At 38.2% G+C, this 22,700-nt stretch overlaps 1 protein-coding gene across 8 annotated transcripts in view; it reads right to left on the bottom strand.

Moving 5' to 3' along the window:
- Positions 1 to 22,700, bottom strand: part of tshz1 (teashirt zinc finger homeobox 1) — a 324,830-nt gene that overhangs the window by 59,219 nt on the left and 242,911 nt on the right. For all 8 annotated transcript variants that reach the window (XM_048202353.1, XM_048202349.1, XM_048202351.1 and 5 more), the window contains one exon: positions 8,648 to 8,749. The gene's annotated coding sequence lies outside the window, so the exon portion shown is untranslated. The remainder of the gene's footprint in view (positions 1 to 8,647; positions 8,750 to 22,700) is intronic.

Here is a 22,700-nt window from a genome sequence, read left to right as displayed (position 1 = left end):
CGAAAAATAGTGGAGCAATATCAGAAAGGAGTTTCTCAGAGAAAAATTGCAAAGAGTTTGAAGTTATCATCATCTACAGTGCATAATATCATCCAAAGATTCAGAGAAGCTGGAACAATCTCTGTGCGTAAGGGTCAAGGCCGGAAAACCATACTGGATGCCCGTGATATTCGGGCCCTTAGACGGCACTGCATCACATACAGGAATGCTACTGTAATGGAAATCACAACATGGGCTCAGGAATACTTCATTGTGTTGGTGAACACAATCCACCGTGCCATTTGCCGTTGCCGGCTAAAACTCTATAGGTCAAAAAAGAAGCCATATCTAAACATGATCCAGAAGCACAGGCATTTTCTCTGGGACAAGGCTCATTTAAAATGGATTGTGACAAAGTGGAAAACTGTTCTGTGGTCAGACGAATCAAAATTTGAAGTTCTTTTTGGAAAACTGGGACGCATGTCATCCGGACTAAAGAGGACAAGGACAACTCAAGTTGTTATCAGCGCTCAGTTCAGAAGCCTGCATCTCTGATGGTATGGGGTTGCATGAGTGGGTGTGGCATGGGCAGCTTACAAATCTGGAAAGGCACCATCAATGCTGAAAGGTATATCCAAGTTCTAGAACAACATATGCTCCCATCCAGACGTCGTCTCTTTCAGGGAAGACCTTGCATTTTCCCACATGACAATGCCAGACCACATACTGAATCAATCACAACATCATGGCTGCGTAGAAGAAGGATCCGGGTTCTGAAATGGCCAGCATGCAGTCCAGATCTTTCACCCATAGAAAACATTTGGTGCATCATAAAGAGGAAGATGCGACAAAGAAGACCTAAGACAGTTGAGCACTAGAAGCCTGTATTAGACAAGAATGGGACAACGTTCCTATTCCTAAACTTGAGCAACTTGTCTCCTCAGTCCCCAGACATTTGCAGACTGTTATAAAAAGAAGAGGGGATGCCACACAGTGGTAAACATGGCCTTGTCTCAACTTTTTTGAGATGTGTTGATGCCATGAAATTTAAAATCAACTTATTTTTCCCTTAAAATGATAGATTTTCTCAGTTTAAACATTTGATATGTCATCTATGTTGTATTCTGAATAAAATATTGAAATTTGAAACTTCCACATCATTGCATTCTGTTTTTATTCACAATTTGTACAGTGTCCCAACTTTTTTGGAATCGGGTTTGTAATACATGTTTATTGTTTAACTATTATTCATAAATGTGAATTTATTAAACATATTTTTGGTTCATTTTAAGCAAGCAATACAGTAATTTTTAAACAATATTAAAACTACCCAGCAGGTTGGGCAAACATTTAACCCAACTGCTGGGTTAAAACAATCCATTCGCTGGGTTTGTCCATTTTCAACCCAAATTGTTTTTTTTTTAACCCAGCATTTTTAAGAGTGTAGATTTAGAGTTACAAAACCTAGATTGTGCTTTGCCAAAGAGCACATTTTCAACCAGTTTGTACACTGTACAATACAGACATAGATTAAACAACATGTAAACAGTCTCTGATGCTGTGATCTCATATGGCATACAGAGGATTTCCCAATCTTGCATCTTATTGAGTCACCCAACAACAAGTGTAGTTTGTACTCGTTCCTCAGATGACACTAGGACGCTCAAATCCCACAGGACACGGGTCGAGCTCTGATCTACACCAAACCTCATCTCATCACAATACAGACCTTCCATTCCTTTGCTAGACATCATAATTTCACACATACACACACACCACGTTGTATATTACTTTGAGCACTGCCATATTATATCTGGGTCATATTTTACACTTTCCTCATTTCGAAGATCATTTAACGATTGTACTTTTCATTTCTGTGCCCTACTCTGCATCCTGAGGAAGTCCCTGACAAGAAGAAGAGAAACCATTAAAGGTGTATTATAAAAATATTATTGACCTTTGAAAAGCGACACTAGACCAGCCTCAGACTGCGTTTTAAGACTTGATGCCTGCTCCTTAGATTATCAACATATGCCAGTCTTAATAAATGTTCTGTCACTTTATTAAAAAAATTAAGTACAACAGTATAATTTTTACGATCCCATAAAGGTGAAGGTAGCACATAGTAATTTTTTCATGCACAGTGAACTTTTGAAGCACTCTGCAATAGGTTACGTAATTAATTTCTGCTTAGAGTGAACTACTGGCCATATATTTTAGCTTTTTACCTGCACTCTTTGTAGTACAACCTTTTATCAGACCTTTCTTTAGTCTTCTGAGTGCCACTCTCTCTCTCTGTGTGTGTGTGTGTGTACATGAATAGAGCTTTATTTAACTACAGTTTGGAGACAAAATTGTTCCCAGAAGTTAGACATTGTCAGAGAAGCTAAGACTAAAAATGCTACAAGCTGAAGTAGTTTTTGTTTGTTTGTTTGTTTGTTTGAAAAAGTAGTTTGCAACCCAACAAGCTACAAACTAGCAAGCCACACTGACGCTATAAAGGACAGCAATATGTTTTTTGAATATATATCCTACTGTTCAAAATTTTGGGGTCAGTAAAGTTTTTTTTTTGTGAAGAAATTAATACTTCTCTTCGGTAAGGATGCATTCCATTTCTATTTAAAATAAATTCAGTTTTTACCTTCTATTCATCAAAGTATCCTGACAATACCACAATAATATTAGAAACACAATTGTTTTCAACATTGATAATAATAAGAAATGTTTCTTGACCAAATCAGCATATTAGAATTATTTCTGAAGGATCATGTGACACTGTAATGATGCTGAAAATTCAGCTTTGTCATTACAGTGATGAAATTTTCAAATTAATTAAAATGGAAAACATTTGAAATTGTACTAATATTTTAACATGATTACTGTTTTTGCTGTAGTATGATCAAATGATTGCAGTCTTGGTGAGCATAAGAAATATCTATCAAAAACATTTAAAATATTTTAAAATATTACCCCAAACTTTTGAACGGTATTGTAACCTTTTCTGTAATTAGAGCAGTTATTATCTGGTATAAATAAATAAATAAATAAATAAATAAATAAATAAATAAATGAATGAATGAATGAATGAATGAATGAATGAATGAATGAATGAATGATAATTCACCCGAAAATGAAAATTCTGCCGTTCTTTTGTGGAACATAAAAGAAGATATTTTGATGCAAGACAATATGACTGACAAAAAAGAGCCATGATCCATTTTGTCACACAATACCATTTCTACCAAACTAATGTCACACTACTGAAAAAAACAGTCTAGTTAGTCAATTTTTAACTACAGGTACAGTAGTTACTCCCAACACTGGTCCTGGAGCACACATTTTCATACAATCACAGGCTAAACCTTATCAAAACTTTAGGAAAATGATATCTGATCGCAAATGTTGAATTGCACAAAGGCTATTTTCCTATATGCCAACCATTTATTTGTTTTGCAAATATCATATGTGTGAACTGATTGGCATGACTTTGCATTTGACGGATTGCATTAAAAGCTGCTTAAGATGGCTTAAAGACACTAAATCAAATAACTTTATAGGTGTTAAAACATGCTCTCAAAGCTTGTAATCTCATTAAAATACTCAAACAATGGCTGTGTCTGAAAACTTAGGCAGATGACTTGTTGCGTCGCTGCCTTATCAGGCAATGACTTTGTTTTTGCACATGAAGGTACCTCACAAAACTGATTTTTGACTGCCTTTTGAGGCAGCCTAATGGTTTAATGATCTACAGCAAAATAGCAACACACACAAACTGACCACCAACCACAACTTTCAGATGCCATCTTTATGTTTTAGCTCAACTGTCACAGAATGTCAAGCACAGGATTGTGGGATATCAAAGGCAGCAAAGGATACATCTATGCGGCCTTCAAAAATCCATCAGATGAAGGCTTTCTCAGAAGACAGGAAGTGAAGCTAACATTGGATTCGGACAAGCCTTGATGCCTTCCTACCTTGGAATGTATCCTTCCAAAGCAGCTTTTTGTTTAAGCTTTTAAATGCATCAAATTATTGGCGCAAGAACCAGCACAAATGTAAAACAGTAAAACAGATTTCATAGGGCCCTACAGGCTTTTGGTGGTAGAGGGCTATTAGAGGAGTGCTCCTTTACATTTACTGTAAATCACTTTGGACAACAAGCATCTGCTAAATGACGAATAACCAAATCCATTGGCTTTCTCAGTCCCTGCCCAGGTTCATATAGTTCTGTAATGATGTTTCAGATCCTCCCTCTTTTTATCATCTCGTCTCCCCACACACAATATGCAAAACACGGCCTTAAACAAACACATTTAACGGTCATGCTCCCCCATGTAGTTCAGCTGAGCATCTGTATCTAATCATTTGTCCACACGGAGCCTAAACGAGAGAGAAACAGTGGGGCGATCAAAGGCTGTCACCGCACGACAGTGTGAGATCAGGTCGATTTTTTTTTTACCAATAGGAGACGGGGAGCCCAGGGCGCGGTTGCTTTTATGGCCCCACTCTATAGTGCAAAAAAAGAGAGTGAATATAAGAGAGAGAGAGAGAGGGGTAAGTGTGGTATGAGTTAGATCCTATTCTCCATGGCAACGTGTGGAGAGAGATAGTAAGTGGACGCAAGAGAGGGTGTAATGAGAGGTCATCCACAGGCCAGAATCAGGCCATGGGGACAAGAGGATGAGGATTTCCCCTCCCAGCCATGTCTCCCCATCCTCCCCACATTTTTCATACACTTTTTCTCCATCTCTTTGATCCCACTTCTAACAGTTGGTGGCTATCTCTAGCTCTGATATTCCTGGCCTTTTCTGCTTCTGTGTTGAATGGAGGGATCTGAATTATCTCATTTTTCCCCTTTAAAAATGACAAGGAAGTTACTGACTCCTAAAATGAAACATTAGGAGTCAAATGACTATGATAGTTGACAAAATCGCTCGATAAAGAAAGTTGTTTAGAAGTGTTTCAGTTAATTGGCTGCATAGCTTCTTACTTTAGCTTTTAACAATTTAGTATATAAACTACATGATTTGAATTACACTACCGTTCAAAAGTTTTTACTGTGATGGAATAAATTACAATTGTCTTTACTGTCCCTTTTAATTGATTTAATGACTCCTTGGTGAATAAAAACAAATTCTTTACAAAAACTTCTTATAAACTAGGATGTTTTCCTACATGTATTATGTATAGGCTTTGTTCCAATTTGATGCTGTCACTCTTTTTTTGTAATAATATTACGCTTATTTAAATAAAAACAGTAAAATCTTGTGGAGATTATAGTTCCAGTGTTATCCAAACAAGGTTTCTGTTAAAGTTCTGTTAAAGTGTTTTTAGAATATCATTATTAAAGGTGCCATCGAACGTTTTTTTAAAAGATGTAATATAAGTCTAAAGTGTCCCCTGAATGTGTCTGTGAAGTTTCAGCTCAAAATACCCCATAGATTTTTTTTTAATTAATTTTTTTAACTGCCTATTTTGGGGCATAATTAGAAATGCACCGATTCAGGCTGCGGCCCCTTTAATTGCTCGCGCTCTCCGCCGCCTCCCGAGCTCTCGACTCTATCATTGCATAAACAAAGTTCACACAGCTAATATAACCCTCAAAATGGATCTTTACAAAGTGTTCGTCATGCAAGCTGCATGCATACATTGGATTATGTGAGTATTGTATTTATTTGGATGTTTACATTTGATTCTGAATGAGTTTGAGGCTATACTCCGTGGCTAACGGCTAATGCTACACTGTTGGAGAGATTTATAAAGAATGAAGTTGTGTTTATGAATTATACAGACTGCAAGTGTTTAATAATGAAAATAATGACGGCTCTTGTCTCTGTGAATACAGTAAGAAACGATGGTAACTTTAACCACATTTAACAGTACATTAGCAACATGCTAACGAAACATTTAGAAAGACAATTTACAAATATCACTAAAAATATCATGTTATCATGGATCATGTCAGTTATTATTGCTCCATCTGCCATTTTTCACTATTGTTCTTGCTTCCTTCCCTAGTCTGATGATTCAGCTGTGCACAGATCCAGACGTTAATACTGGCTGCCCTTATCTAATGCCTTGAACATGGGCTGGCATATGCAAATATTGGGGGAATACATATTAATGATCCCAACTGTTACGTAACAGTTGGTGTTATGTTGAGATTCACCTGTTCTTCGGAGGTATTTTAAACAAATGAGATTTATATAAGAAGGAGGAAACAATGGAGTTTGAGACTCACTGTATGTCATTTCCATGTACTGAACTCTTGTTATTTAACTATGCCAAGGTAAATTCAATTCTAGGGCACCTTTAAAGGGTTAGTTCACCCAAAAATGAAAATAATTTATTACTCACTCTCATGCCGTTACACACCCGTGAGACCTTCGTTAATCTTCGGAACGCAAATTAAGATATTTTTGTTGAAATCCGATGGCTCATTGAGGCCTGCATAGCTGGAATAAATGTAATAAAAACATATTTAAATCAGTTCATGTGAGTACAGTGGTTCAATATTAATATTATGAAGTGATGAGAATATAAAACATTGCTTCATGAAGCTTCGGAGCTTTATGAATCTTTTGTGTCGAATCAGCGGTTCGGAGCGCCAAAGTCACGTGATTTCAGCAGTATGGCGGTTTGACATGCGATCCGAATCATGATTCGACCCAAAAGATTCATAACGCTCCGATGCTTAATGAAGCAGTGTTTTGAAATCGGCCATCACTATATAAGTCGTTATTTTGTTTTTTGGGGCACCAAAAATATTCTCGTCGCTTTATGATATTAATATTGAACCACTGTACTCACATGAACTGATTTAAATATGTTTTAATGGATCTTGAGAGAGGAAGTGTCATTGCTGGCTATGCAGGCCTCACTGAGCCTCACTGTGTCTTTAATCACACTGTTGGTCATATGTCTCACACTGTTATATGACCAACCAGTCACAAACTTAAAGTAGTCTATACGATATGCAGAAACTGTTCCCACTTCATTTTGAATCAAACATAACTGAAAATGATTTGCGGTTCAGTGAGGGAGTCGATTCGATTGTGAATTAAGGAACTGACTGAGTGAACCGCTTTTTGACCGACTCATTAAAATTAACTCATTAAAAGTCGTTTGTGAATCAGTCATCATGGCTCATGCTGAGTTTGTTGTTCGGTGTGCAAGAAACATTGGCTCGAACTATGACAAGATGATATCTGATGAAGCAGTTTATATGGGCGTGTACAAAGTTGTCTCAACTAACTAGACTTTACATTATTGCCACACATTTTTTGTAGCATTTGTCACAGTCTGGAGCCCTGGATTGTACATCAAAATGAAACTTCTCTCTCGATCTCTCTCTCGCCGTAACAGTTCATCGCAACAGAAAATAGAGTCAATCTGTCACAAATTAAAAGAGGGCCCCACATTGGCACCAGCTGAGGACTTCAAAGGCAGGCCACTCAGGTAAGCACTCCAGAAAGAGTCTCCATTATTCTAGGATGCTTCTCTTAGCTGAGTATCTTGACTACATTAACTGCAAGTGCAGGTTCCCTTCAGTTTTGCTACTGTTACTTTAAATAAACAATTATTTGGTGATGAATAATAATAAAAAATAATAATGAGAGGAAGAATGTTAGCAAAGGCACTCTGGAATTCTTTATTCGGATTGGTCAATCAGACCCTTCTGAGGTCGAGTAACCAATTAGCATGTCTCTCATTTTACTCCATTCTTTCTTTATTGTCATATAATGACAGCTGCCCTTTATGAAGCAGATGTATAATCTCTATCTGGTTTATTTTACGAATATGAAATGCTAACTGTACATGTTCTAGTGGTGCACTATCATTGAGCTGTGGTTCTCATGTGGGTGATGCAGGTTCGAATCCTGCTCATCAATCCCTTTCTCACCATAAATTTTCTGCTATCTCTATACTGCTTATATAAATATGCCCCCCCCCCCAAAAAAAATGGATACAAGAAAGTGCTTATATTAGAGAGTACTGTAATGACAAATACTGCAGTAGAAGATGAAGATAAAGTAAACTGAAGACAGAGAGAGAGGAGGAGAAAACATGCAACAGAAGTGATATTTTGGCATATAATTGTTATTCATGAAAATATTTTAACATGTCGTAAGTACTTGCTAAATCTGGTTCCTCAGGTTCCACTGACAGATAGCTTTATCAGTTTCGCTGGTGTCACCACAATGTGTGATCTCTGCTGAGGCCCAGAGCCGAACTGAATAACTGCTAACAGGATCTCTCTGCCTTTAAACTGGTAGGAGGCAGATCTTGTTGGACAATCAGTGGTGAGAGAACAAATGTCGGCAGCATCTAAACGAAGAAGCTAATGAACACAAGAGGGGATTTAACAAACACGTTAACGAATGAGGAGAGAGAGACGGAAGGTGTAATCAGTAAAAAGTGACTCGCATTCTCTTTTGTGTGTGAAAATGCGAAACCGTTTTAATCTGCTTCCTGTGATAATTGGTTTCTGATGCGCCATTTATCTTTATCTCCTCTTCTCCTTCTTTTTTCTCCTTCTCTCTGTCTTGCTGACATGGTTAAGTCTCCATCCCCTAGGTATTTTAATTAGTGTAACGAGATCCAATTTGACAAATCTCAAGATGTGATGAAAACAAAAAGTGTTTAGTCTCGATAGCTTGTTACATACCTGACAATTTCCTTTGTCGTCGAGTGGTGGGGTTCTAAAAGTGACACTTTCTGTTGTATTCGGAAGAATGAGCCTCACATGTATGTTCAGTGCTTGTGTTTCCTAGAAATAAGTGAGAGTTTTGTATTCAATCATAGCAATATTTGATATACACCTAAATGTATCTGCAAAGCATGCATACCACTGAGATTTATCCAAATTTAGGATTTAATTTTTTACATAAATAACCTGCATAAAGCCGAACAAAGGAGCTCTAAAGTTTAACGCAAATAAAGATGTTGCTATCATGGTGACACGTTCTGTCATACTGTCCAATGAGAGTCCGGCTTGCATATACTTTGAGTGGCACGTCAGTGAGGAGTCAAAAGTTAGTTGCTTATGCACTGATAAAAATTATTCTGTGGTGAAGTAAATACTACAGAAAAAACAAATGGAATTTCTACATGAAAAGGTTAGTTCAGGAAAGAATTAAAAAAAACAACAAAGTAAATTCTATATTAGTACTCAATTCATGCTTATCAACGTTATAAAATTAAGTAAAACCTACTCAACTTTTCTGATACTGGTGTTCCCATCATGCACTGTGCCTTTAATAATTAATGAGGTTGATTTGTTGCTGTTTTCCAGCTGTATTTACACTGTTTTATCATTGCTTTTGTTGTTAGGCTTAGTAACTTGCCATTTTGTGACATATGGAGTTCATTTCTACTCAAAATGACACATTCATACTCAAAAACAATCCATCAAATGTTACCGTCATTGTGTATTGTACACCAAGTACTCCAATACATAATCAATGCTTCTATAGCTTGTTTCTGCTTCTTCTTCGCCTGTGTTTTGATCTGGAGATTCTGTATTCTTTCAGGATATGCGTAATAACACCATATAACAGTGAAAACATGGATTTCCGGAAAATTCCATCAATAGCGGGGTAGTCATAAATGTCGGAAAATTCTGTCAATGGCAGGGAAAGTGTTAAAACGTTAATTAAACTATTTAAAATATGTCTATTAATCTGTCAATTATTTAAAAAGTAATTTATTTATTTTTAATTCAATTACAATTAAGAAGATAATTTATTCCTACATTTTAGGTGGCACACCTACTCCTTTATAGTAGTGGATCTCAACATTATTGACTTCAAGGTCCCCCATTGTCCACAACAATCACTCACAATTTCAGATAAAATATTTTAAACTGTTTTTCCCCCCTTTGGAATAACACTCATTGTGACAAGAACAATACAATAAAAAATGTGTATTAGAAAAGTATATAGGGTAAATTTTAATTCACTTTCATTTAATTTTAACACTTAATTTTAGACACATGCTCAAATAAAGACTTCAGGAATCTGAGAGCCAGAGAAAGTGGAGATGTCTTTCAGCCTGCAGTGTCTCTTTTTGACGTGTCGCCAACAAACCGTCCCTGACAGCCCCCAGCCCCACTGGCCATTGTTCCCCCTGATTAATTGAGATGCGCAAACATTGACAGAACTCATTTACTGTTTTGGAGAGGTGTGTTCCCATCCGTATTACACAAATTGTTACAACAATACAAACACACTTGCGAACGCACACTCGCACACGCAGAAACGCAGGCCGCACTGTTTCTGCTTGATGCACTGATTGCTTTTTAAACAGAGAACCTGTTTGAGGCATTTATATGGATGCTGAAACACGATTTGGGATTGATTAGATTTAAAGAGTGTCAGGCTTTGAAAAGAGCTTCCGCCGCTTTTTAGACTGACAAGTTGTGCTTCGTGAATGGCGCCCTGAAGAACGACAGTGCAGAAATTAGATTATTACTACCTCAGACCTCAGGAAAACTGGGTTCTTAAAGGATTATTTCATACAAAATGAAAATTCTGTCATCATTTACTCATTCGCATGTTGTTTCAAACCCATATTACTTTTTTTTCTTCTGTAGAACACAATAGAAGGAACTTTGAGCAACTTGCTAGTTGTTCTATTTCTATGCAGTTACAATGACTGAGGACTGGAGCTTTCAAGTTTTAAAAAAAGACACAAGAGTATCATAAAAATAACGTAAACGTAGTCCATTGCATTTATATCTATATTCCAAGTCATCTGAAGCCATATGACACTTTTGTGCAATAAAAAATAAATAAATAAATAAAACCAGTAAGTCACTGATAGTCTTTCAATGCAGTAAGATGTTAACTCAAGAACCAGATCAGAGCAATTCGTGAATGAATTACATAATGAATCAGCTGATTCTTCGAAAAGATCTGACTGATTCACTCATGAATCGGAGATACTGACACTCTTTCATGAACTCTCATGAATGTGCAATGGGAAACAAGCGTGGCTGTTGAAATTTTTAGTGAATAATGATTGAAAGGTCTGTCTTTGCCCAAGTTATCATATTGCTTCAGAAGTTTTGAAATATGGATCACAGTTCATGTCAATCACGTTTATGATCATTGTTCTCATTTACTCATTGGACAGGATATTCTTCAAAAAAGTATTGTTTGTGCTAAAAAAGAAGCTAAAAGTGCGAAAAAGAAGAAAAAAAATCATTCAGATTTAGAAATGAGCTGAGAAAAAATGACAGTTTTCATTTTTGGATGAGCTATCCCTTCAACTGGAGAATTCAAAATGTATAAAAATGTAGGAATTTGGAAACTTTGACTGACATTAGAATCTTTAATTCCAATTCCCAGGAGGAATACAACACACTAATATTGTACCAGAAACACTGTAACCCATTATCATTAACCACTGCAATCTCTCTCTTCTTTCTATCCTCTCTCTGCCCTCTTTCTCATCCCTCGTTTCTGTGTTATGGCGGCAGCAGGTCCACAACCCCTTCAGCATATTTCTTTATAAGAAACAAAGACCTCCATGCCATTCTTTTCCATTCTACCCCTTTTCTAAGTCTCTCTCTCTCTCTCTCTCTCTCTTTCCCTCTTTTACCCCCCCCATCTCTGCTTCAGCTGCTGTCATACTCTTCTCATTAATTCCAACCTGTCATCCGGTCGCCTGGCTGTATCTCCCTGCCAGGTGACAGCTTTCCAATGACTGACAAAGGCTCTTTAGGTGATACAGAAGATCTTTTGCAGAGCGAGTTTTGTAAAGTGCCCCTCAAATGTCACTTTTTTTCCCCTCAGAGCTTGAAGCTGAGGTGAGGGCCCTCACTCGTGTGCTCAGCAGGCCAGAACAGTAAACAGAACTGAGGCCTTTTACACCGGACTGAGGGACGGAGCTCAATCAAAGCTCATCTCTGCTCTCATGGGCCACGTCTCTTTCAGGAGAGGTCTGCTGAAAGTGCTGCTTGTGATTTCAATTATGGCAATACACTGTCAATACAAATTATACAACAGTTACTTGCAATTCTCTAATCTGGTTGGACATGCAGCATTCCGAGAGTGCTGATATATATTTTCTAACATTTGGGTCTGAAGCCAAAATATCAGATATGAATATATACAGTATATACACATTAAACAATACAGTCATATGTTTTGCACCTGAATGAATCAGTGTTTTTGAATAAATCAATTGAGTAAATGATTCAAATGACTCACTCACTCATAAATACACTATGGTTCGGTTTCACAGACAGGGCTTAGCCTAAGCCAGGATTAAGCCTTAGTTCAATTAGGATATTTAAGTTGCTTTTATAAAAGCACACTAGAAAAAAAACATTACTGGTGTGCATCTTGAGACAAAACAACAGCTCTAACATATTTTAAGATTTGTCAGTGCAAGTTACTTTCAGCTGCTCAAACATGCATTTTAGTCTAGGACTATCTTAAGGTTTGTCTGTGAAACCAGGGGGTAAGTGTCTTGTACCTGAACAAAGCAGTGTTTTTGAAACAATTGGTTGATTGTATGAACCACTGTCAGGATAAACAGGTGAGATGAGTCCCAAGACCTTCTCACTCTCCTGGAACCAGTGTGTGATGGATGGAACTTCCGAAGGCTCTACTGACCAAGAGAATAGAGGGGGCTGAAAGCAGAGTACGCACTGAATTGGTGGTAAGCCGGTTGTTGGCTGGCAAGGGCAGTTTTGGGCATAGTCTGCCCAGGCAAGAAAGCAGTTCCAGGAGTTCTGGTGGCCATTGCATAAGGTTCTCAGGAAGTGAAAGATCTCTTGTAGCAGAGTCCTCTTTTAAATGGACAACAATGACTAAGATGCACGTGTGTCCATTAGAGGTCTGCACGAACCCGACCCATACCCGAGATCGTTTGACCCGACCCGACCCAAACCCGAATGGTACTGTTAAAGTTTAACCCGAACCCGACCTGAACCCAAAATCCGTCGGTATAGAGATGTACCATTCTTGCTATCATAAGCCAAGACAGCTTTGTAAGACCTACACTGCACGTAACTGCTGAGATATTTATTGGTGGAATGATAAGATCATATCGTAATACGTTTAAATAAACAGAAAAATCAGGCTAAGTAATAGAAAAGTCGCACAGAGGCCATGTGACATGCTATCGTGCTTCATTTTTATTCATATAGTTTGCACTCAGTCATGTAGCCTATCATTTCATATGATGTTTTAAACATTTAAATACACATATCTAATAAAATAATACAAAATGTGAATGATGTAATGTTTTAGGTGATAGTAGCCTGCTCTTGACAAAGCTGATTTCTGAGAGACGCAAGAGAAACGCGGCTATTTGATTTACAAATGGACTTGGCTCATTTCATGATGTTTTATTAACAAAATTCGGGAGGAGCAACGTTCAAATAATCTGACTAATCATCACGTCATTTCAGCCAGCTGTTAGCAATCAGTAATCAACATGTCTACCCCATCATTATGAGTGAAAGCATATATATATAGACACATCCATATTCCTCGACAGTTTTACAGCATCCCTCCACCACCCCGTCTCCTCACACTCGCCTGGTTACTTTCCTAACCAGAATACATGGGGAGTACTTTGGGTTCAGGCCAAAATACCGAGCTCGGAGCCCTCTCCTCGGACAGCACGCCAAATATGCATACTACTACGCATACTACTTACTATCTGATTTGTAAGTGTGAACTCGTGAAGTGGCTTGTGTATAATTGTGCTATCCCTTGGCTCACCTGTTATTCGGTAGAATTCGTTGTGCTGCTTTCCCTGCATCATTTGGCACAAGTTTTCCCTCAGTAATTGTTTGCCTTATCACACTCATAGTCAGAGGTTTGAGTGTTGTGTGCCGAAAGAGTGTGTGAGAGCAGAATCACATGCGCAAAACAATTAATACGTGAATTATAAATGTGCTCCCACTCTCGCCCGCTCTTTCGAGCACAACGCAGAAGACGGCATGCAAGACTTATATAACAGCCTATATATTTTTTCTCAGTTACAGACCCGAACCTGACACAAACCCAAAGCTATTCAAGAAACCTTAACCCGAACCCGACCGAGCCCAACGGGCCCCGAAGAACTTGCGGGTTTCGGGTCAGGTTCGGGTTTCAGACCTCTAGTGTCCATCCAATGGGGGCAGATCAGTTATGAAGTCCACTCCTAGGTGTGACCAGGGTCGATTGGGGACAGGAAGTGGGAGAAGTTTGCCTGATGGTAAGTGGTGAGGGGTCTTTGACATGGCACACTCCTAACAACCTTCAATGAACCTTTTGATATCCTGTGCCATCCCTGGCCACCAGAATAGAGACAAGCTACCTCCATCCAGTGACTCTATTCTTCAAGAGCCAATTTTATGGCCAACAGATTCCTAATAAAATTCTGCTCTGCCAGAATAAGTTTCTTGAAGAAAAAGGCACATGGTTGGAGACGGGAAGGCTTCCTCTGCTGCTGGGATAATACGGCTCCCACTCTGATGGTTGAGGTGTCAACTTCCACTACAAAAGGTTTCTTGGGATCTGGATGAGTGAGGAAGGGAGGTGTGGTAAAGGCATGTTTGAGGAGTTAAAAAGACTGGTTGGCTTCGGGACTCCAGGACAGAGACCTGTGCTTGCCTTTCAGGAGGGATTTGAGAGGAGCGCGATGGTGCTGTAATTCTTTATGAATTGTCGGTAGACGGTATTGGATCACTGGAGACACGAACTGGGACGGCTGGGAAAACAGTCAAGGAAGCAAAGGTAACCCCACTTCAAGATGTCTCTCTTCTTTCAGGAAAGGATGGGATCATGCTTTTCAAGCCCTGGGCACCCTAACAAAATGCCGGCGGTGGATTTCTCCAGAAACCAGGAGTTTGATGTTTTCTATGTGGGGGCACCCAACTTGCAGCTTGACAGGACCCACACAATGATAGATGGCTTTTCAGCTTGGTAGGTGGTTTGAATTGTCCTCTTCTCAAGTTTGAGTTGGCGATAGAGTTCCTCGGAGATAAAGTCCAAGAGAGCCATGATTTAAACAGATACATATGAAGCAGTAAGTAGTGACGAAATAGCTTTGGAACAGGTAATGTAACTCACCAAGGGATATGGAGGTCGAACTGGACACGAGTCAATAACGTTTCCACTGGCACCACAATATAAGCACAATCAGTGGGTCAGCTGACAATGCCACTCAGCTGGGGTAATTTGCATATTTTCCACTTGCATGGGTTCCTCTCCTGGTTCTGGAGTGCAAGATTGTACTGGATGGCAGATGTTAAAAGAGGGCAGATTGATCTTCAATACAATTCCTCATACATCGAGTGACACGCAGAGATAACTGAATGAAACGCTCCAGCACCATTGTGTCATTGTAGACAGAGAGATGCAGCCGTAGTGATGGTTCGAGACCTTGCCAGTTGGTGGTAAGCAGCGCTTCCTCATTCCATCCACTGGAGGCTGCCAGGGTACGAAACTTGAGAGCATAAAGAGTTCACCATATGAAGTGGCAATGTGCTAACCAAACTGACTTGAAACCAGCAAATGTGACAAAATGAATAAAGCAGATAAATCTAACTCAACATGCCCAAAACTAATTAATAAATAGGGCAGTAAAAGTGAAATGTGGAATTATTTTGCTTATAAAACTAATGAAAAAGGCAAACCAACAGACCTCTGCAAACGTTGCTTTAAATCATGTAGGAGGCAACACATCAAACCTTGCCAAGCATCTGTCGCTTGACCATCCTGACTTGTACAATGAATTAAGAGTTTGACAGGTGAGTGCATCATTCAAATGATCTAATTTAGACTTTTATTTACTTCTAACACTGATCAACGCACATACATATAGTCGTATCATTTAAATAACTCGAAAGCTCCAGTGTGCATTTGACACACTAGAACCAATGATGTTTAGATCTCACAATGTTTGTACTTGAGTTTAGTTTGGTCTAACAGTAGCATTCATATACAAAAATATTACAGAAATTGAATACAGTAATCAAATGTAAAATAACACCGGATAGTCTCCTCTGTATAAATGAAACAGATAAATCCTTACAATTAAAGTTATAAAAGATATTTAGTCAAGTTATTTAGTGACAGACAGGCTATGCTGTCACAGATCTGATATACTGTTACACATGTGTTTTCTTTCTCAACTGTTTATATTCACTTAAGACATAATGACTGTTTATGTGAATACTCACTAAGATGGAAATTTTCACAAAATTTTGTGTATATTTGAATGTTTAAGCACAATAAGCCGCGAAAAAGAACTCACTTTGGAACTCGTCTTTATGTTGCGCGCTATGGGTATGAGCGCAAAGAAAACTGTCTCAAAGAGCATGCAAGTACTACTGAATGATATAAAATTGTTTGCATGTTTAAAATGAAAAGTCGTAAAAAGACATGGGCAAGTGACATTTCCGTCAGCTGTCCCAAAACGTGAGTGAAAGTGTTGTATCACAGCTCATTGTGAGATTGTTGTATCACATCAACACATCAACCCGACGTCAAAGAACTAGCCGCAATGAAAGCCGACGGCGTTGTCGCCCTTACGAGAGAGTGAGCGCTGTGTGGTTGTAACTGGAGAGCCTGACATGACCACGACAATGATTCATATGACTTGCTCATAAAAAAGTCACTTGTTTTGTTTCTGAATGAATCGGTTGAGTGAATGATTCAAATGACTCACTCATAAATACAGTCACTTGTCAGTTGTTTTGGTGAATGATTCAATGACTGTGATTAATTTCTAAATGAATTGGTTGATTGAATGATTCAGGGATGTTCATATTCAATGATTCACTGAAGTAATGATTTAACATTTAGAAAGATTCACAGCAGCTATTTATTTACTCAGACATTATTCACATATATATGTGTTTTGTAAAAATCTTTCTCAAAACACCAAAAATATGTCTATATAAAAATGTCCACAGGTGGGAAAAAAATCAAAGCATCATTTGTGAAAATACATAATACATAATGTAAATAACTTCACAGCCTCTTTATTCTTCATATTAAATATGACATCTGGGTTGACCAAGGTCCATAGTCTCTGAGAGACAAAGCAAAGAAAAATGACCCCACACACACCGACATCACCTCAAAAACTGCCCTAATTTACATCCAGGCAAATATTAAAACAGAACAAGCAAAGACAAAACAAACTATTCAGTATGAATTCAAAAAAGGTGGAAAGGTCCTAAAAGCATTCACAGAATCATACATTAACATGTAGCCACAGGAGGGAACTATGAGAAGTTCATAAATAAAACTTCAAAGCCATTGGTAATTGTCATCCCTTGCTATGGCGTTGTGTTTTTTCATCTCTCTCATCAGCGGTGCTCCCACCAGTCTCCACTTTGTTCTGGTTGTCGGCGTGTGGAATAATGGGCGAGTCGCATGTGTACGTTTATCTAATTAACATGTGACACACACTGAGAGTCAAATGAAAGGCACGGCCGGGGATCGCCGGTGAGCTGGAGAAGAAAAGCCGCCTCCCACCGAAGTCGCAGTCGGACTAAAGTCGCAGTTTGTTAACAGATCTCTACCTTTGTTTGTGCCAGGATTCGTTTGTTATAATTGTGGAGAAAAGATGGAGGGAGGAGGAGATGACAGAATTGAAGCTTTCTGTCTGTTCTGAGTCTTTGTGGTATAGACTGTGTTCATTTGGACCTCCGTTAACAGGTTACTCTTTTTCTAGTAGATGGCCTTTTGGTCATTTTTCTCGGATGTTGTGTGGTTCAAGCTCCAATAGCTACAATGACCTTAAAGGTGAAGTGTAATTTATTCACTGTTAAAATATGTCTTCTTCATACGTATTAGGTATCCTAAGCCACTCATAGGTTATTATCCTAAGCCACTCATATGGTCAAAAAACTATATGTATGTATGTATATATGAAGAGCTCTTTTCCAAAATGCGATAAACGCCAAATTAGAAAAAAATGAGTTCGTCATGCCATTTTGCTGTGTACTGAACCTATTCTCTGCTCCATCAATGTTTCATGCCAAATCGCTATATTTCCTTGTTTAAAATATACTGCAAGATGCAGTTTCTTTCCAAACCGCTATAAGCGCCGAACCTGTTTTTAGCCTAAATGCGATATGGTCTCTCGACCAATCAGAATTCGGCGAGCGTTCGATGCAATCTAACATTGCGGTTCTTTGAAGTGAGGGAGTTTGTTTGTGCTCAGTCTTCAAAATGAGTGTTTTAAACTCTGTTAACACTTTTGATGGCCTGGATGAGCCAGTAAGACCTACACCTGGGGGCCGGAGTCCGGAGCGCCAACTCGGCTCGGTTCCCGTTTGAATATAAGGGTGTCTCGGCTCACCTCGCCTCGCCTCGTATGTGTTTGTGTGCAAAAGTGTGTGACATCGTATCAGGCGATCAAGCTGTTCAGTAAACTGTTTAAAACATATAGTCACCCTTCCAATACTAAGATTCTAGATGTTTTTATACAAAAAGGCTAAAAAAAAGGATGGATTTTGAAACAAACAAAAAAAAACCTTTGAATTTATAATCAACAAAATTGTTGTTTCATTTAACAATAATTGTTTAACATGTTCAGACTGAGGATAACAGGATAAATTGAATATTAACAAAATGTATAGGTCTAGGTAAAAAAATGTCATTTTCATGAAAACTATTAAAATGCATGTATAGCGTTTTGGAAAAGATCCTCATATGTACTTAATACTGAAAATGTATTTTCTTGCCAGTTTAACTACATTATGTAACATATTTTTTTGCATTAGAAGGCCCAAAAAAAAAAAAAAAAATCTTGAAAATATATACTGTAAAAACATGTTTTTTTGGGAACGGAAAACAAGGAAACCAGTCTGAAAACAGTCATTATTTTTATAATTCTACTTAGAGAAAATACTGGCGAAAATAAGACACGTCACCTACAAATTCAATAACACTGGTCAACCCCAATAGCCAACACTGAGGGTTTATCTTTATTAAATTTACCAAAAGTTTAACAAAATACCCTGTTATTAACAAATATTCCTTATCGCTAAACCTCAAACAACTTCCCCTTTAAAAGTCAGCATATTTAAAGAGGTGAACGCCAAAGAGGACAAGCTTCTCAAAAGTGAATGAAAGAGGAAAAATGTGGGGGGGGGAATGAGGTGAGTCAAACCCAAAGGGAGATGCTGATTTAAACAAGTAAATCTTGGCTTGTCTATTTTCAGCAGATGCAAAGAGAGAAAGAGAGGGAGAAAGAGAGAGAGAGTATCAGACGAGTGAGTTTATCAGCATGGCACCTGCTCTGGTACATTCTTGATGAAGCAAAGGTTGTCTTCATTAAGGGCATTAATATTCATGACGCATGGTAATTTTGACACAGAAAAGGTCTCCGTAACCTTTTCTTGTGTGAGAATTTTTTACTTCTCAAGGAAATTACAGTCCGGCAATGACTTAATTAATGCTTGCTTTCTGGGCTGCAGTTTGAGGGCCTGTCAGTTTGGTGCTGCCCAGGCTGTCAAGCAGGCACAAGGCTGGGGAGGAGAGACAGATTGAGAGAAGGAGGGAGAGATGCAGACTACACCCAGAACAAGACCTGGTTTTCTCTCTTTCTATGTGGGCTTTCACATTCACTGGGAGGTTTTCAGTGTTCGCATTTTACACTCACCCGTGACCTTGCGCTGTACCCGAAACAGTTAACTGCAACCTTTGTCACCTTCTATACAATCAAACTTCCTGGCCTTGCAATTTCCATTCAGCTGTTTATTCCATCAAACTTCATAATTAAAATGTTGGAGGAATGCAGGATGAGTGTGACTGTGATGCATAGAAGAGAAAATATATCTTTGAACCTAAATCTCCCTCCCTCGCTCTCTCTCTCTCAGTCGCTCGTGCCACACATGATGTTTTCGCTGGCAAATCGCAACCGTTTTCGCCCACCAACATCAGACTGTAAAAAATGTGAACATAAGGTAGCATTTCCTTTATCATGTCTCATAAAAATAGCAATTTGCTGAAGCTCTTGTAGCACAATATGGAAGGCGGTGTGGCTTGCTGATAATGTTGAGATGACAGATTGTCCTATACTGGGAGGTTTCCGTCGAATCTGTTGGCTGGCGTAATAAATTGTGTGGAATGAGAGAGGCAGAAACAGAGAAAGAAGGCTAACGAGGGGTGGGGAGAAGAAGAAAGCGCTCTTTCACGCCAAAACAACCCCTTTAGTCAACAATGAAAACTGAGCTAGCAGTGTAATTACACACAAAAAGAATCTGCTTGTAATTAGGTTGTTATGGCCTCATCACTAGTGGAACTGCTTCCTCAGACGCCGCTGCCATTCATGGCCAGACAGAGGTAAAGCAAAGGCCAAGGTGCTTCCAGCTCGGAGGGACCGCTCTCTGTAGGTCTCTAAAGAACTACTAGCACCTCTCAAACTTCTTCTCAATCACCTGTTTCTCAGAATAGCAGCGGGCTAAACAGTAGCTCTGAGAACAACAAGAAAGGCTTGATAAGAGGCTTGATTACACGCTAAGCGCTTGAAGGAGGGGGATGCTCAAATACATCTCAAGGACAGAAATAATTAGCTTTCAGGGAGACAATTTCTGACAGAACCTGACTAGAACATCCGTAAAGAACTCAACAGCACATCGCTGACACATTTTGGTAAACAAGACTCCAACTTTCCCAGTACTATGAAGCAGAACACTGCTAACATACAGTATACATAAAGACTCACCAAAACAGCTCTGCTAGCACAACGTAACAGCACATTTAAATTACTAGTATTGTTGGGTTAAAAAAAAATCAACAACACTGATTTCAATATTGGTTCTTAAAATCTTTATGAACCAATTTATTTTTAGTGAATCAAAGCCATATAGCACAACCAGTGTAGACTAATTCACAAATAAATGACTCTTTTGAACCGATTCTTTTTAGTGAATCAAAGGCATATAGTACTATATATATATTTTAGGACCGTCAAGCAAAAAAATTTTAATCTAATAATTACATGATGTGGCAGTTAATTAATCTAATTAGTCGCAATTTAATCGCAGGTCGAAATTACCCCCAAAGGATCATTTGAAGGCATTATTGTGTAAAGCATCAAATAGACATTACAGAAAGTAGCATCAGAAAGAAATATTTTATTCGATTCAATATCACATTAAATTTTGGACCATAAGGTTGAGTAAATGATGACTGAATTTTCATTTTTGGGTGAACTATACCTTTAATTTTTTTTAAAATTAGTATGTAAATAAAAAAATTTCTTATTTAGAGTCTAATTTAAATAAAATTAGACTTAAGTCGTTCATTCATTCGTTCGATTCATTCAAACGTCTGATTCATTCAGGAGTTAAGTAAATGGTTCTCTTCAGGCTTGTATTTGAAGCAGCGTTACACAGACTGATGACATGTATGACATCAAAGTAGTAAAGTACCGCAAGAGCGATTAGAGGGCAGATGGCTCTGTTTGCTTTTGAATCGCTCTGGCCGTACTTTGATATCATACACTGATCTTTCTGTGCGGGGTCGCTTCAAGTCCAACAAGTCTTTTATGAATGGTCCGCTGAATCATTGATTTCACTCAGTTCGTTCAAAATGCAAATTCGGAAATGAAACACTGCATTGCGTGGAGTTCTGCTTTGTCTTTAAATTTTCATTAGCAAAATTGAACAAAATAGACAATATTGTGTCTAAAATAACACATTATCTTCTTATTTACTGAACTGTTGTATAAAATCAGTATTGCATTTGCCCTCGATAGCCAAAAACAGCACTTATTACTCGTGTGATTGCTTAATTCATATTATCTAAATATGAGACAAACTCAAATATATTATATATATATATATATATATATATATATACATATATATCGTCGCTGTCCGATGAAAACCACGTCCATTTTGCCGATTTTGAGATTTTTCGACGGATTGAATGTCCAGGTTCATTTCCGTATACAGTATGCTTCACAAATCTAAATGGCCAATGAAAAGTTGTGAAATCATGTCATCTGATTTTCACGTATATCCATTTGGTGTCAAAGCTGTCAATCACGCCGCGTATCTCCCGCCCTGTGGAAGCATCTCGCCGGTCTCGTGAAGTTTCATCGAAGCTCAGCACTGGATAGCCGAATAACACTGTGAGGTTACATTGCCAAATAAACATAGCCTGGTGAGACAATGACTTTCCTTTATCGAGGTAAACGTTTCCCCCCGACGCCAGACGTAGGCCTACGTCTAGGAGTGACAAAATTACGGTAGGACTGTGCAAACAAAGTATCTGTCTAGCATTACCATGTCAGTGTATTGATTCATTGTCCCTTCATAGTTTGCAAGAAACATTTAATAAATTTATAATTAATATTAAATAAACTAAGCGTATTTAATAAACTAAGACGTAGGCTATTTAATAAACTGAGCGTATTCATCTGTCAATATGAAACGCGACTTGGCCATTCTAATTAATGATCGGAAGAACACGTATCGACCACCGTTACTGTAAAATATGCACGTATGTCCATTTAAACTCAATTTTGGTCAAATGTGGATTATATCATTATACTGGCAAGAATATGGTTACATGTAAAGATGCCGTACCAAGTATGACAATGCTACATTTAACTGCTTTTGAAATACGGTGTTTTTTTCACTTCCTGAAAAGTAACCGTTTTGGACACACGTGAGTTTCATCGGGCAGCGACGATAAATATATATATATATATATATTGCAAGAGCATTAAATGTGTTTTTATTTTACAAT

Source organism: Megalobrama amblycephala, linkage group LG9 (assembly GCF_018812025.1).
Source record: "Megalobrama amblycephala isolate DHTTF-2021 linkage group LG9, ASM1881202v1, whole genome shotgun sequence".
Classification (NCBI taxonomy): Eukaryota; Metazoa; Chordata; class Actinopteri; order Cypriniformes; family Xenocyprididae; genus Megalobrama; species Megalobrama amblycephala.
This window is presented reverse-complemented; position numbering and strand designations above follow the sequence as displayed.